The sequence below is a fragment of the Pseudophryne corroboree genome, chromosome 4 (assembly GCF_028390025.1).
Source record: "Pseudophryne corroboree isolate aPseCor3 chromosome 4, aPseCor3.hap2, whole genome shotgun sequence".
Classification (NCBI taxonomy): Eukaryota; Metazoa; Chordata; class Amphibia; order Anura; family Myobatrachidae; genus Pseudophryne; species Pseudophryne corroboree.
The window spans coordinates 484276608-484291145 of NC_086447.1; the positions used below are offsets into that span (position 1 = coordinate 484276608).

Below are 14538 nucleotides of genomic sequence, written 5' to 3' on the forward strand. Positions count from 1 at the left end.
TGCTTGGGCTGATAAGCTTGCCCCCTATCTTAAGGGGCCCATACATCAGCAATCGATTGGGGGCAATTTGCCAATTTGCAGATAAGTGTGTCAATAAATCTGCAATGTATGTAGTTCACAGATCGCAGATTTCCCCCACAAATCGATTGGGATTGTTAAAACAGGTTAATGATGACGAAAACAAGGTCATGTCCCCTCTTTTGGGCGCACGTCTGCGGTGTGCAAGGATCCCAAGATAATGTCAGGAAAGTTCAGAGGTATGAATTATCTAGAGGAAATGTTGAGTGAAGCCAAGCTGAAAAAAGGCATATTTGTTGCCCACCAAATAAGAAAACAGTTTATGGATTAAATATTAATATCGTTGACTATTTTTGCAACGGAGGGATTAAGGCAAAAATGCGCATGCGCATGGTACGCAGTGCGCATGCGCTAAGTATATTAGCACAATACTTAGTAGATTTACTCACGTCCAAACGAAGAATTTTCATTGTTGAAGTGATCGGAGTGTGATTGACAGGAAGTGGGTGTTTCTGGGCAGAAACTGACCGTTTTCTGGGAGTGTGCGGAAAAACGCAGGCATGCCAGAATAAAACGCGGGAGTGTCTGGAGAAACGGGGAAGTGGCTGGCCGAACGCAGGGCGTGTTTGTGACGTCAAACCAGGAGCGAAACGGGCTGAGCTGATCGCAGTGTAGGAGTAAGTCTCGAGCTACTCAGAAACTGCTAAGAATTTTCTATTCGCAATTCTGCTAATCTTTCATTCGCAATTCTGCGATACACTCCCAGAGGGCGGCGGCCTAGCGTGTGCAATGCTGCTAAAAGCAGCTAGCGAGCGAACAACTCGGAATGAGGGCCATTGAGTCTGCTGCTTGGTCTTCCTTCAAGACTGCTATGTGTGGATTCTTAGGCAACAGAAAAGAGGCCAACTACGTGTCTAACATAAATTAACTATTGGACAACTACAATAATATGGATTGTAGAATGTCAAATGAAATTCACTTTTTACATTCCCATACAGACATTTACCCTGATAACTAGAGATGAGCGCCTGAAATTTTTCGGGTTTTGTGTTTTGGTTTTGGGTTCGGTTCCGCGGCCGTGTTTTGGGTTCGACCGCGTTTTGGCAAAACCTCACCGAATTTTTTTTGTCGGATTCGGGTGTGTTTTGGATTCGGGTGTTTTTTTAAAAAAACACTAAAAAACAGCTTAAATCATAGAATTTGGGGGTCATTTTGATCCCATATTATTACTAACCTCAAAAACCATAATTTCCACTCATTTTCAGTCTATTCTGAATACCTCACACCTCACAATATTATTTTTAGTCCTAAAATTTGCACCAAGGTCGCTGGATGACTAAGCTAAGCGACACTAGTGGCCGACACAAACACCTGGCCCATCTAGGAGTGGCACTGCAGTGTCACGCAGGATGTCCCTTCCAAAAAACCCTCCCCAATCAGCACATGACGCAAAGAAAAAAAGAGGCGCAATGAGGTAGCTGACTGTGTGAGTAAGATAAGCGACCCTAGTGGCCGACACAAACACCGGGCCCATTTAGGAGTGGCACTGCAGTGTCACGCAGGATGTCCCTTCCAAAAAACCCTCCCCAATCAGCACATGACGCAAAGAAAAAAAGAGGCACAATGAGGTAGCTGACTGTGTGAGTAAGATTAGCGACCCTAGTGGCCGACACAAACACCGGGCCCATTTAGGAGTGGCACTGCAGTGTCACGCAGGATGTCCCTTCCAAAAAACCCTCCCCAATCAGCACATGACGCAAAGAAAAAAAGAGGCGCAATGAGGTAGCTGACTGTGTGAGTAAGATTAGCGACCCTAGTGGCCGACACAAACACCGGGCCCATTTAGGAGTGGCACTGCAGTGTCACGCAGGATGTCCCTTCCAAAAAACCCTCCCCAATCAGCACATGACGCAAAGAAAAAAAGAGGCGCAATGAGGTAGCTGACTGTGTGAGTAAGATTAGCGACCCTAGTGGCCGACACAAACACCGGGCCCATTTAGGAGTGGCACTGCAGTGTCACGCAGGATGTCCCTTCCAAAAAACCCTCCCCAATCAGCACATGACGCAAAGAAAAAAAGAGGCGCAATGAGGTAGCTGACTGTGTGAGTAAGATTAGCGACCCTAGTGGCCGACACAAACACCGGGCCCATTTAGGAGTGGCACTGCAGTGTCACGCAGGATGTCCCTTCCAAAAAACCCTCCCCAATCAGCACATGACGCAAAGAAAAAAAGAGGCGCAATGAGGTAGCTGACTGTGTGAGTAAGATTAGCGACCCTAGTGGCCGACACAAACACCGGGCCCATTTAGGAGTGGCACTGCAGTGTCACGCAGGATGTCCCTTCCAAAAAACCCTCCCCAATCAGCACATGACGCAAAGAAAAAAAGAGGCGCAATGAGGTAGCTGACTGTGTGAGTAAGATTAGCGACCCTAGTGGCCGACACAAACACCGGGCCCATTTAGGAGTGGCACTGCAGTGTCACGCAGGATGTCCCTTCCAAAAAACCCTCCCCAAACAGCACATGACGCAAAGAAAAATAAAAGAAAAAAGAGGTGCAAGATGGAATTGTCCTTGGGCCCTCCCACCCACCCTTATGTTGTATAAACAAAACAGGACATGCACACTTTAACCAACCCATCATTTCAGTGACAGGGTCTGCCACACGACTGTGACTGATATGACGGGTTGGTTTGGACCCCCCCAAAAAAGAAGCAATTAATCTCTCCTTGCACAAACTGGCTCTACAGAGGCAAGATGTCCACCTCATCATCACCCTCCGATATATCACCGTGTACATCCCCCTCCTCACAGATTATCAATTCGTCCCCACTGGAATCCACCATCTCAGCTCCCTGTGTACTTTGTGGAGGCAATTGCTGCTGGTCAATGTCTCCGCGGAGGAATTGATTATAATTCATTTTAATGAACATCATCTTCTCCACATTTTCTGGATGTAACCTCGTACGCCGATTGCTGACAAGGTGAGCGGCGGCACTAAACACTCTTTCGGAGTACACACTTGTGGGAGGGCAACTTAGGTAGAATAAAGCCAGTTTGTGCAATGGCCTCCAAATTGCCTCTTTTTCCTGCCAGTATAAGTATGGACTGTGTGACGTGCCTACTTGGATGCGGTCACTCATATAATCCTCCACCATTCTTTCAATGGTGAGAGAATCATATGCAGTGACAGTAGACGACATGTCCGTAATCGTTGTCAGGTCCTTCAGTCCGGACCAGATGTCAGCATCAGCAGTCGCTCCAGACTGCCCTGCATCACCGCCAGCGGGTGGGCTCGGAATTCTGAGCCTTTTCCTCGCACCCCCAGTTGCGGGAGAATGTGAAGGAGGAGATGTTGACAGGTCGCGTTCCGCTTGACTTGACAATTTTCTCACCAGCAGGTCTTTCAACCCCAGCAGACTTGTGTCTGCCGGAAAGAGAGATCCAAGGTAGGCTTTAAATCTAAGATCGAGCACGGTGGCCAAAATGTAGTGCTCTGATTTCAACAGATTGACCACCCGTGAATCCTTGTTAAGCGAATTAAGGGCTCCATCCACAAGTCCCACATGCCTAGCGGAATCGCTCCGTGTTAGCTCCTCCTTCAATGTCTCCAGCTTCTTCTGCAAAAGCCTGATGAGGGGAATGACCTGACTCAGGCTGGCAGTGTCTGAACTGACTTCACGTGTGGCAAGTTCAAAGGGCATCAGAACCTTGCACAACGTTGAAATCATTCTCCACTGCGCTTGAGACAGGTGCATTCCACCTCCTATATCGTGCTCAATTGTATAGGCTTGAATGGCCTTTTGCTGCTCCTCCAACCTCTGAAGCATATAGAGGGTTGAATTCCACCTCGTTACCACTTCTTGCTTCAGATGATGGCAGGGCAGGTTCAGTAGTTTTTGGTGGTGCTCCAGTCTTCTGTACGTGGTGCCTGTACGCCGAAAGTGTCCCGCAATTTTTCTGGCCACCGACAGCATCTCTTGCACGCCCCTGTCGTTTTTTAAATAATTCTGCACCACCAAATTCAAGGTATGTGCAAAACATGGGACGTGCTGGAATTTGCCCATATTTAATGCACACACAATATTGCTGGCGTTGTCCGATGCCACAAATCCACAGGAGAGTCCAATTGGGGTAAGCCATTCCGCGATGATCTTCCTCAGTTGCCGTAAGAGGTTTTCAGCTGTGTGCGTATTCTGGAAACCGGTGATACAAAGCGTAGCCTGCCTAGGAAAGAGTTGGCGTTTGCGAGATGCTGCTACTGGTGCCGCCGCTGCTGTTCTTGCGGCGGGAGTCCATACATCTACCCAGTGGGCTGTCACAGTCATATAGTCCTGACCCTGCCCTGCTCCACTTGTCCACATGTCCGTGGTTAAGTGGACATTGGGTACAACTGCATTTTTTAGGACACTGGTGAGTCTTTTTCTGACGTCCGTGTACATTCTCGGTATCGCCTGCCTAGAGAAGTGGAACCTAGATGGTATTTGGTAACGGGGGCACACTGCCTCAATAAATTGTCTAGTTCCCTGTGAACTAACGGCGGATACCGGACGCACGTCTAACACCAACATAGTTGTCAAGGCCTCAGTTATCCGCTTTGCAGCAGGATGACTGCTGTGATATTTCATCTTCCTCGCAAAGGACTGTTGAACAGTCAATTGCTTACTGGAAGTAGTACAAGTGGGCTTACGACTTCCCCTCTGGGATGACCATCGACTCCCAGCAGCAACAACAGCAGCGCCAGCAGCAGTAGGCGTTACACGCAAGGATGCATCGGAGGAATCCCAGGCAGGAGAGGACTCGTCAGAATTAACAGTGACATTGCCTGCAGGACTATTGGCATTCCTGGGGAAGGAGGAAATTGACACTGAGGGAGTTGGTGGGGTGGTTTGCGTGAGCTTGGTTACAAGAGGAAGGGATTTACTGGTCAGTGGACTGCTTCCGCTGTCACCCAAAGTTTTTGAACTTGTCACTGACTTATTATGAATGCGCTGCAGGTGACGTATAAGGGAGGATGTTCCGAGGTGGTTAACGTCCTTACCCCTACTTATTACAGCTTGACAAAGGGAACACACGGCTTGACACCTGTTGTCCGCATTTCTGTTGAAATAGTTCCACACCGAAGAGCTGATTTTTTTGGTATTTTCACCAGGCATGTCAACGGCCATATTCCTCCCACGGACAACAGGTGTCTTCCCGGGTGCCTGACTTAAACAAACCACCTCACCATCAGAATCCTCCTGGTCAATTTCCTCCCCAGCGCCAGCAACACCCATATCCTCCTCATCCTGGTGTACTTCAACACTGACATCTTCAATCTGACTATCAGGAACTGGACTGCGGGTGCTCCTTCCAGCACTTGCAGGGGGCGTGCAAATGGTGGAAGGCGCATGCTCTTCACGTCCAGTGTTGGGAAGGTCAGGCATCGCAACCGACACAATTGGACTCTCCTTGTGGATTTGGGATTTCGAAGAACGCACAGTTCTTTGCGGTGCTACTGCTTTTGCCAGCTTGAGTCTTTTCATTTTTCTAGCGAGAGGCTGAGTGCCTCCATCCTCATGTGAAGCTGAACCACTAGCCATGAACATAGGCCAGGGCCTCAGCCGTTCCTTGCCACTCCGTGTGGTAAATGGCATATTGGCAAGTTTACGCTTCTCCTCCGACAATTTTATTTTAGGTTTTGGAGTCCTTTTTTTACTGATATTTGGTGTTTTGGATTTGACATGCTCTGTACTATGACATTGGGCATCGGCCTTGGCAGACGACGTTGCTGGCATTTCATCGTCTCGGCCATGACTAGTGGCAGCAGCTTCAGCACGAGGTGGAAGTGGATCTTGATCTTTCCCTAATTTTGGAACCTCAACATTTTTGTTCTCCATATTTTAATAGGCACAACTAAAAGGCACCTCAGGTAAACAATGGAGATGGATGGATACTAGTATACAATTATGGACGGACTGCCGAGTGCCGACACAGAGGTAGCTACAGCCGTGAACTACCGTACTGTGTCTGCTGCTAATATAGACTGGTTGATAAAGAGATGTCGTAGTATGTATGTATGAAGAAGAAAGAAAAAAAACCACGGTTAGGTGGTATACAATTATGGACGGACTGCCGAGTGCCGACACAGAGGTAGCCACAGCCGTGAACTACCGTACTGTACTGTGTCTGCTGCTAATATAGACTGGTTGATAAAGAGATGTCGTAGTATGTATGTATGAAGAAGAAAGAAAAAAAAAACACGGGTAGGTGGTATACAATTATGGACGGACTGCCGAGTGCCGACACAGAGGTAGCCACAGCCGTGAACTACCGTACTGTACTGTGTCTGCTGCTAATATAGACTGGTTGATAAAGAGATGTAGTAGTATGTATGTATAAAGAAGAAAGAAAAAAAAACCACGGGTAGGTGGTATACAATTATGGACGGACTGCCGAGTGCCGACACAGAGGTAGCCACAGCCGTGAACTACCGTACTGTACTGTGTCTGCTGCTAATATAGACTGGTTGATAAAGAGATGTTGTAGTATGTATGTATGAAGAAGAAAGAAAAAAAAACCACGGTTAGGTGGTATACAATTATGGACGGACTGCCGAGTGCCGACACAGAGGTAGCCACAGCCGTGAACTACCGTACTGTACTGTGTCTGCTGCTAATATAGACTGGTTGATAAAGAGATGTCGTAGTATGTATGTATAAAGAAGAAAGAAAAAAAAACCACGGTTAGGTGGTATACAATTATGGACGGACTGCCGAGTGCCGACACAGAGGTAGCCACAGCCGTGAACTACCGTACTGTACTGTGTCTGCTGCTAATATAGACTGGTTGATAAAGAGATGTCGTAGTATGTATGTATGAAGAAGAAAGAAAAAAAAACCACGGTTAGGTGGTATACAATTATGGACGGACTGCCGAGTGCCGACACAGAGGTAGCCACAGCCGTGAACTACCGTACTGTACTGTGTCTGCTGCTAATATAGACTGGTTGATAAAGAGATGTCGTAGTATGTATGTATAAAGAAGAAAGAAAAAAAAAACCACGGTTAGGTGGTATACAATTATGGACGGACTGCCGAGTGCCGACACAGAGGTAGCCACAGCCGTGAACTACCGTACTGTACTGTGTCTGCTGCTAATATAGACTGGTTGATAAAGAGATGTAGTAGTATGTATGTATAAAGAAGAAAGAAAAAAAAACCACGGGTAGGTGGTATACAATTATGGATGGACTGCCGAGTGCCGACACAGAGGTAGCTACAGCCGTGAATTACCGTACTGTGTCTGCTGCGACTGGATGATAAATAATGATATAAAAAATATATATATATCACTACTGCAGCCGGACAGGTATATATATTATATAATGACGGACCTGCTGGACACTGTCTGTCAGCAGAATGAGTTTTTTATAGAATAAAAAAAAAAAACACCACACAAGTGAAGTCACACGACGAGTGTTTAACTTTTTCAGGCAATCACAATATAGTATACTACTAACTATACTGGTGGTCAGTGTGGTCAGGTCACTGGTCAGTCACACTGGCAGTGGCACTCCTGCAGCAAAAGTGTGCACTGTTTAATTTTAATATAATATGTACTCCTGGCTCCTGCTATAACCTATAACTGGCACTGCAGTGCTCCCCAGTCTCCCCCACAATTATAAGCTGTGTGAGCTGAGCACAGTCAGATATATAATATATACATAGATGATGCAGCACACTGGGCTGAACAGTGCACACAGATATGGTATGTGACTGTCTTGTACTCCTGGCTCCTGCTATAACCTATAACTGGCACTGCAGTGCTCCCCAGTCTCCCCCACAATTATAAGCTGTGTGAGCTGAGCACAGTCAGATATATAATATATACATAGATGATGCAGGCATGCAGCACACTGGGCTGAGCAGTGCACACAGATATGGTATGTGACTGAGTCACTGTGTGTACCGTTTTTTTCAGGCAGAGAACGGATATATTAAATAAAACAACTGCACTGCTGGTGGTCACTGTGGTCAGTCACTAAACTCTGCACTCTCTTCTACAGTATCAGCCTCAGGTCAATCTCTCTCTCTCTCTCCTAATCTAAATGGAGAGGACGCCAGCCACGTCCTCTCCCTATCAATCTCAATGCACGTGTGAAAATGGCGGCGACGCGCGGCTCCTTATATAGAATCCGAGTCTCGCGAGAATCCGACAGCGTCATGATGACGTTCGGGCGCGCTCGGGTTAACCGAGCAAGGCGGGAAGATCCGAGTCGCTCGGACCCGTGAAAAAAAACATGAAGTTCGTGCGGGTTCGGATTCAGAGAAACCGAACCCGCTCATCTCTACTGATAACCTGATTAAGTAATGAACAGGGGGAACATATTTTTACCAAGACATTCTGACAATGTGGGACTAGAGAAACCAATGAGACACTGTATACACGGAAAGTATCAACATCCTATTTCCCTAAAGTAAAGTGACTTCACATTTTATCTTTTATTCACAATTACCTTACAGCAGGCAATTGGAGGCTAGTCAATAGCACAAGTAGCATATACACACACAGACATAAGTGTTTCTATAATGGGTGCCAGGTGTGCGGTGCACACGGGCCCCTGGGTACTTAGCCCTCTGGAGTCCCCTATTCCGAGTGATTTGCGCATGTGCACTGGAGATGTCCCCGGGAACAAAGCACGGGTGCCATGTTCCCGGAGAACTGCACATGCGCAGTAGACTCTGGCTTAATGTTAGAGTCTACTCACTGCCAGAGAGGAGGAGGCCCACAATGGAGGCTGCATCCAGGCCCTCTCCTCTCTTAAAATGCCCCTGCACACAGAGGTGTATCATGGAGCCATGGTGCCCAGAGCATGCCTTTGCTAAAGTCGGCATAGCCTTTCTAAGGATAATTGGAAATGGGGGAGTAAAAAGGTATACAGGGATTGACTTTTGCTGGATAATTAATGTACCCTGTGCTGCCCCACCCCTATTCTCTCTGTCCCTCTCCTCTCTTTGACTTTCTCCTACCCGTCTCTACCAAGGGTATAGTGCTGTGTGCTGCATGTGACCTGCCTTTACTCATTTTTTTCTGCCCAGGGGGAAGGACACACTGATTAACATTAGTAGCTACTCTGCCCTATGATACCCCTGCCTGCAGCCATGAGTGGCGTCGGCAAGTCTCACCCCCATCAGTTACACAAAGTACACTCAGCAGCCCAGGCTCTGTCTCACTGCTGTCAGTGTGTATCACTCAAAAATCAAGAAAATTGCAACACAGTGATCCTGGTGTGTAGCATCAGTCACACACTCTTCTGGATCAGCGTGGCGTGAGTCCAGCGACTTTTAAGTGCACTGACAACAGTCTGTGTATGTGTGTGTGTGTGGTGTGTGTGGTTCACAGTGGCCAAGACAGTGCCCTCCACCACCACCATGCACCCAGGGCACCAGCTCCAGGGGCTCCGCCCTTTCTGCACACACCAAAACACAAGGCAGTTAAAATGAACTTATCCCTACTTAGACCACTCTGGAGTGAGTTTTAAGGTTAATAATGAAGAAAAATTTGGACAACAGGTACTTCAGAAAATATTTATTGAATAAAAAGACTTACAAATTTTGTCACTAGATGGCGATGTGCTAATACGAATTACTTGCAAAATGCTAAAATTATTCAATGTGTCCTCCAGTGTGGACAACATCAGTTTCCATTTGAAGAACAGTATTTTCTGTAGCACAGCATAACATGTCAGGTGGATTTGTTAGCACATGACGTCTAATGCTCTCTTTTAGCTACTTTTTCATACACCTGGTTTATCAAATAAATCCAGAGCTAAAAGATGCATGGATGAGGTCTGATGATTGGGATGGCCTAGATGTCTATTTAAAGCAGCTGATGACCCATTCTATGTTAAAATAGGATTTTAATTACCTACCGGTAAATCCTTTTCTTGTAGTCCGTAGGGGATGCTGGGGTCCACATTAGTACCATGGGGTATAGAGTAGACGGGTCCACCAGGAGCCATTGGCACTTTAAGAGTTTGAGAGTGTGGGCTGGCTCCTCCCTCTATGCACCACCTACGAGACTCAGTCTAGAAACTGTGCCCGGAGGAGCCGGTCACAACTAGGGGAGCTCCATAGGAGTTTCTTTAGTTTTATTATTTTTTGAATAGAGTTTAGGCACAGGGAGGCTGCTGGCAACAGCCTCCCTGCTTCGTGGGACTAAGGGGGGGAGTAGTGTCCGCCCTGAGGGGTGCGAGCCACTATCTCCGCTGACAGGACACTGAGCTCCTGAGGGGACAGATCGATCGCTGCCACAGGGGATCACTCACCCCAGCAGCATGCCGCCAACCCCCTTACAGAGCCAGAAGACGTCGGTGGCGAGTTAGTCACCAGCCCTCTGAGAAGCAGGGAGCCGGTGTGAAGATGGCTGCAACAGGGTAGGGAACGCGGTACTAACTGCACTCCGGGGCTCAGCGGCACATGGTGCGGCACTGTGAGAGGCGCCCTGAGCCAGCGCCTACACCCTAAACTGGTAACACAGCCTAGCATCCTCTACGGACTAAGAGAAAAGGATTTACCGGTAGGTATTAAAATCCTATTTTCTCATACATCCTAGAGGATGCTGGGGATGCTTCAAAGCTCTAGAACGGGCGGGAGAGTGCGGATGACTCAGCAGCACCGATTGACCCAACAAGAGGTCGTCATCAGCCAGGGTATCAAACTTGTAAAACTTCGCAAAGGTGTTTGAACCCGACCAAGTAGCTACTCGGCAGATTTGTAATGCCGAGATCCTCTGGGCAGCCGCCCAGGATGAGCCCACCTTTATGGTAGAATGGGCATTCACCGATTTTGGCAATGGCAAACCTGCTGTAGAATGAGCCTGCTGAATCGTATTACAGATCCAGCGTGCAATAGTCTGCTTGGAAGCAGGAGCCCCAATCTTGTTGGGAGCCCACAGGACAAATAGAGTGTCTGTTTTCCTAATCTGAGCCGTTCTGGCGACATAGATTTACAAAGCTCTGACCACATTGAGAGACTTCGATTCCGCCAAGGCGTCAGTAGCCACTGGCACCACAACAGGCTGGTTTACGCGAAACGATGAAACCACTTTTGGCAGAAATTGCTGACGAGTTCTCAACTCCGCTCTATCGGCATGGAAGATTAAATAGGGGCTTTTGTGAGACAAAGCCGCCAATTCAGACACCCGCCTTGCGGATGCCAAGGCCAACAGCATGACCACTTTCCAAGTAAGGAATTTCAACTCAACCTTACGTAAAGGTTCGAACCAATGAGAAGTGCAGGAACTGCAACATCACATTAAGATCCCATGGTGCCACCAGGGGCACAAAGGGAGGTTGGATGTGCAGCACACCCTTCACGAAGGTCTGAACTTCTGGAAGGGAGGCCAATTCTTTCTGGAAGAAAATAGATAAAGCCGAAATTTGTACTTTAACGGAGCCTAACTTTAGGCCCGCATCCACACCTGCTTGCAAAAAAATGGAGCAAACGCCCCAGCTGAAATTATTCAGTAGGAGCCTTCTTGGATTCACACCAAGACACATACTTCCTCCAAATACGGTGGTAAAGCTTTGCTGTTACTTCTTTCCTAGCCTGAAGCAGTGTGGGAATGACTTCACTGGGAATACCCTTTCTGGCTAGGATATAGCGTTCAACCGCCATGCTGTCAACCGCAGCCGTGGTAAGTCTTGATACACGCACGGTCCTTGCTGTAATAGGTCCTCTAGTAGAGGAAGAGCCCAGGGATCTTCTATGAGTAATTTTTGAAGATCTGGATACCAAGCCCTCCTTGGCTAGACCGGAACAATGAGAATCGCCTGAACCTTTGTTCTTCTTATGACCTTTATCACCTTCGGAAAGAGTGGAAGTGGAGGGAACACATAGACCAACTGAAACACCCACGGTGTCACAAGGGCGTCCACCGCTATTGCTTGAGGGTCCCTTGACCTGGAACAATATCCCTGAAGTTTCTTGTTGAGGCGAGACGCCATCATGTCTATTTGAGGAATTCCCCAAAGACTTGTCACTTCTTTGAAAACCTCTTGATGAAGACCCCACTCTCCTGGATGGAGATCGTGTCTGCTGAGGAAGTCTGTTTCTCAGTTGTCTACACCCGGAATGAAGACCGCTAACCGAACGTTTACATGCCTTTCCGCCCAGCTGAAAACTTTTGTGGCTTCTGCCATTGCCGCTTTGTTCTTCGTTCAGCCCTAGCGGTTTACTTATGCCACTGCTGTTAAGTCGTCCGACTGAATTAAGACGGGCAGATCGCGAAGAAGATGTTCCGTTATAAATAGCTCTTAATTCCAAAATGCTTATTGCAGACAAACTTCCCGGCTTGACCTTTTTACCCTGGAAATTCTTCCCCTGGAAAGACTGCTCCCCAGCCTCGGAGACTTGTATCCATGGACACCAGGATCTAATCCTGGATCCCGAACCTTCGTCCCTCTAGGAGGTGAGAACTGTGAAGCCACCATAGGAGAGATATCCTGGTCCTGGAAAATAGGATTATTTTCCGGTGCATGTGCAGGTGAGACCCGGACCACATGTCCAACTGGTCCCGCTAAAACCACTCTGGCATTTAACCTGCTCGCCGAATGGCCTCGTAGGCCGCAACCATCTTCTACATCAACGGAACGTATTGATGGGTTTACACTGTTGCAAATCTGATCCGACTCTGGATCCTCAGATCTCTTTCCACTGGAAAAAACAAACTCTCAACAGTTCTGTATCTAACCTTATTCCCAACTCCGACATCCGCGTCGTTGGGATCAACAGTGATTCTGGCAAGTTCAGGAGCCAACCACTGTGTTGAAGAACTGTCAGAGAAAAACAACGACTTGCACCACTTGTTTCTTGACCTCGCCGTAGTCAGGAGAGCGTCCCAGTACGGAATAATAATGGCTTTTACTATCGAAGGAAAACCATCATACTGCCATCACTCCGGTGAACTGGCAATGACAATCCTGAATAGCAAACCCAGGAAAGTCTAACGCAGAAGAAACCGCACTTAAAACCTCTTTCTCCTTTAACAGATTGGAGATCCCTGCCCTGAGAGATTCCATCTTGTAGTTCAACTTCTTAAGTAGAACTTTTTGGAATTGTTCTGACCGAGCTGTCCGGGATCAGAAGCACGAAAAAGCTTGAATAACAGGTTTTTTTGGGGGGGTTTTGTGACAGGGACAGCAGGCTAATGTCCTGATCCTGACCCAACTCTTGTATGGCGTCGCATACTACCTCCCCATCCAGAGGAGAATCAGTAAGATATATTTGAAAAATCAGTGAGGGGAATTATCTGGATACTCCAGTATGTCCCCCTTGGGACTCTATTCTTAACTCACTGGTCCATGTCCATTCCAGGACTGACTGAAGAGTATTAGACGTGGCCCCACCGGTGTGGGCTCCCGCAAGATAGACACAGCGACATGCAGTGGATGTGGTAGAAACAGAGGATGATTTCTGCTTCTGCGAACTTGAAAAGGCTGCTGACCTTTTACCTTTTCACCTTCCTCTACCTGCAAAGAAGGGGAAAAACCGTATCCATCCGGTCGAAATGACTGCATCCTACAAAAATGCGTCACCAACCGTTGTGAGAGAACCTAGCTCAAGAAGGTAGACTTACCAGTGGTATCTGCGGAGAGCAACATAACAAAGCCATCCCCAAACCAGGTTTCACCTTCATAGGGAAGATACTCCAGTACTTCTCGGAGTCACCCTCAGCATTCCATTGGTGAATCCGCAACGCCCTCCTAGCCGAGACCGCCATGGAATTGGCCCGCAAACCCAAGAGTCCCATACCTCTTGTAGTTGCATGGCAGCATGCTGCAATGTTTTAGAGATGACCCAACTTAAGGAGTATCCTATCTCTCCCCATTGTAATTATATCGGATGACAAGGTAACCGAACATTTCTGAATACAAGCACTCCCTCATGCGCATGTAATGCAAATATAATCAAAGCATATAATTAAAATATCACTTAGCTTCCTGTATACGATCCTTTGTGACAGGGCCCCGTGCAGAACAGGGGTTGACTCTCACTTTATTCTATCCACGGCGGGAAAACAATAAACACTCGGACTCCTCGTGAGGATTTGAAAACATCTTGTCACGGCTGACCTAGAGCTTTTCAACAGAGCGACCAGCACATGAGAAGGAATAACTTTACTTCAGCATTCATTATAATTTTTTAATATGAATGTACACATTTAAATACACATATACACACATATATCTATATATAGATATTTTATATATTTTTGTCAGGAACAGTAGGGTCCCTATTGACGTTAATACGTTCTTAATGTGTATGAAACGTACTGAATGCCGATGTTGTGGATCTAATCAGGAAACATCATGGTCGACATAAGAAATAGTATTCGTGTCGATATCAAGGAGTAGTAACTGGGCAAAATAAAATTTTTGCGACCCCGAGGGGTCTGAGGGAAATAAAATATTAATAATACGCCCTCCACAAAAATTACCACGTCTGTGTTGGAGCCACAGACCTATGCAACCGTACCATA

The 14538-nt window shown here is 47.2% G+C and overlaps 1 protein-coding gene across 3 annotated transcripts in view; it reads right to left on the reverse strand.

The window, feature by feature from the left end:
• Window positions 1-14538, reverse strand: part of SCML4 (Scm polycomb group protein like 4) — a 202046-nt gene that overhangs the window by 158633 nt on the left and 28875 nt on the right. The window lies entirely within an intron of this gene.